Consider the following 3,340-nt stretch of genomic DNA (forward strand, 5'->3'; position numbering starts at 1 on the left):
AGCATGGCACCGGCTTGTATTCAGCACAGTTACCACATAAACCAGGGAAATTTTCAAAGCACTATTATCATGTCCTAGAGTAGTACATTTGAATATTTGACTTCTCATTTGATATATTATTTTTTCAGAAATTGTAACTTATTTCCACACGCCCAGTATATCAACAAGCTGCTTGTGCTAGACCAGCCTGTCTGCCAAGCCACCCGATACCCTCCAGGTACCCTCTTTTTAGCTCCTGTAAGAAGCAGTATAGGACAAAGTTCTTCAAGTTTGGCCAAAGCTGCTCTTCAAAGTGACATTTTTGAGGCAATCACAATACTATCTACACTTGTGTGTCTCTTTGAAGTGCTCTCTCTTTCCTAACAGCATGTTAAGAAGAAAGAATGTAACTTTTAAAACAAAACTTGGAAAATAACTATGTCTTGTGGATGGGCTCTTCAAAGCACTCTACGGAGTATCGTTATGAGCAAGTCCAAAGGGGATAAAATAAAAACTTGCTTATCTTTCACAAGCCTTTCTACCATTTGCCTGAGTTTTCATCAATGTTGCACAAAAGAAATTTAGTTATACCTTTGCCAGAGGAAATAAGAAAAGTAAGAAAATATCGTCCTTAGGGATGGCTCTGGGACTCAGACATCACTCTACAGCACTCCACAAGTATAGATCCAGAGGTTTAATAACCAGAAATTAATATGAATAAATTTCTTTAAGCTGAAAGAAGAGAACAACCTCAAAACATTGCCTACCCCACTTTCAGAGCTAAACATAAAAAAGTTTTCTCCCCAATATTTTTTCACTATGTATGTGCTACTTAGTACAAGCATAAAAAGTTTAAATATATTTAAATATATTCCAGTAGTTGGATCAAAAATATTCTAGTTTCATTTCTTCCTTCGTGCACTTGACCTAGTGGGCTTGGAAATATTTGAATTAAATTCTGAACACCCAGGTGAAAGAACTGTACACTAGATTCACAGTGCATTACGTCATGTTGGTATTTCCGAATAATTCCTCTCCAGTAGCTACACCAGAAGCTGCCTCTGACCATAGCCATGCCACGCCTTTCAGCCAGGCACTGCGTCTTATTTGAAAGCACCTCTGTCCACATCTCAATGTGACAGCTTTTATGCATCCAGCTTCCGAGAGACCCAAAGCTCCTGTCATGTCTTCTGAGCAGAAAAGGTCTTGCCCAAGCACTGAGGTCCTGTGGGAGCCCTTCCACACCAAAGTGCAATTTCACCCCATTTGTATTTTGACCCTGGCAGATGTCTGTGCCACAGAATCCACTCCAATGCCACTTATTTCTTAGAAATCGGTAGGATTTCAGTGTTTATCCATGTCACCCGCCATAAAGAGCTCGGGTTCTTTCGGTGGGTTGCCTTCCTACTCGTTGAATGTAAAGGAACCCTTGATTTCAAATAACGTTAAAGAGCAGTTCGGTTGTAACTGTGCTGAGTTTAACATCTACCTTAACAGCGAAGTTACAGCAGGAATTTCTTCTAATGATAACATTTCTTTGTCGTTGCTTTGGCAACATAAGAAGCGGTAAGACATTTGCCTAAGGACCGGAAAACAATGGGGGTATTCAAGTTTATAAGCTTCACCATTTCTGAAACCCAGGAAAAAGGAACACAGTTTGATTACACCTCCTTATTTATTACATGGAAAAACAATGTATGAGCTGGGTTACAATATAAGACAGGGCATTAATAACTTTTAGCTTTTCTGGTTATTACAATAAGAAATTACATTGTCTAGGTTTTTTTTTTTTTTACTTTAAGGATAAAACATTAGGTTTGCTGTGCTCATAACTTATAAGAGCTCCTTAAACATATATAGCCTTTATTATGATATTTTTAAAAATCTTTATTATGATAAACGCAAGCAACTTAATTTGTCAAATGCACAACTGATCAGAATAGTCTGCATATATCATTTCTGTCTAGTTTCCAAGGTGAATGGAGAGGATTTGCAAATGTATAAAACTGATAAATATTTTCAACTTTTTTTTTTTTGTTCTCTGACATTAATGAGGATAAAAACATGCATGAATCCATTTGCAAGCAAATTTCTTAATTTTTCCAAGGAATCTGTCAAGCAAGAGTAAACTTTTATTTTAATCAAATTACTAGACAACAATTGCATTTTAAGAAAATAATTATATTTAATAGTGATTTTTTTTTATATAAAACGACTTCAACTATCTTTTCTTGGTTTGGAATATTTGATGAATTTTGTTATATGGAAAACCAGGGAAGATCTGACTGTACCAAATTGCCTCTCATAGGAGGGTAGGGATGAACAGTACGGTTTTAATGACTTTGATTTTAAAAAAGTTGCCTCAATATTTTTACTTCATAAAAATGTTCATCCTTATAGTTCGAAATGTGCTCCAGTTGCACAGTCTGGGTACTAGCAGAAGGATGTCTACTGTCAGAGGTCTGTGCTAGTGCTTGGAAGGAAGCTTGGGACCGCTGTATTATCATATTTATTTCAAATGTTTTTTATCTTTTAGGATGTGTGGAATCAAATCCACTATTTGTCTTCTTTTAGGATACCCTTTTAGCTTGAATTTAGGTCCTGATTGCGTCATGACTGAGAAACAGCGAATAGCTCTTTTTTGTATTTTTTCTACTTCTCTGTTACATGTTGTGGAACAGACATATTCAGACTGAGTTCCGTGTCCTCCGGGAGCACTATCAAGCCCAGTGCCTGTTTGGGTGGTGCTATAGTATTATGCAATGTAGCTCTAGCTAATTACACAGATGTTACACTGGGTTTATGAAAGGGCATTAAAAAGGAGTAAAATCATAAATAAGCATGTTGACAATCTACATGAATTCAAATTTCAACACAAAAATGTGCTAAAACATTGTGTGTTAAGGCAAAAATGCCACAGGTATGACTATCCAGTTTTGCTAACACTGTGTGCTAACGACGCAGAAATACACAGAAAGCTAAGGGATAATTTCTAAGAATGAGTACAGAAACCACTGAATTTTTACAAGACTGATTAGGTCTACATGACTTGCTGTAGAAGCAAGTGAGGCACAGACAGGATATAATTATTAGATTAAGGTACAAGGTAGATACATTCATCTTAACGTTATTTTCACAGGTAATTTGATACACAGTATTTCCTTCTGACAGAAAAGTTACATTGGATAGAAGAAGGATGTAGGAAATGTGTATTTATTACTCAGCTGAATAGCCCAACTAGAACACTGTTTTACCACAAACCCTCTGAGAATTGCAGTGGGGAGAGAAGGGAGAAAAGAAAGAAGGAAGAGGAAGATTAAATACATATATCCACAGTATAGTTGTTCTGGGCTTACCTGAA

The sequence above is a fragment of the Tauraco erythrolophus genome, chromosome Z, assembly GCF_009769465.1.
Source record: "Tauraco erythrolophus isolate bTauEry1 chromosome Z, bTauEry1.pri, whole genome shotgun sequence".
NCBI classification, from domain to species: domain Eukaryota; kingdom Metazoa; phylum Chordata; class Aves; order Musophagiformes; family Musophagidae; genus Tauraco; species Tauraco erythrolophus.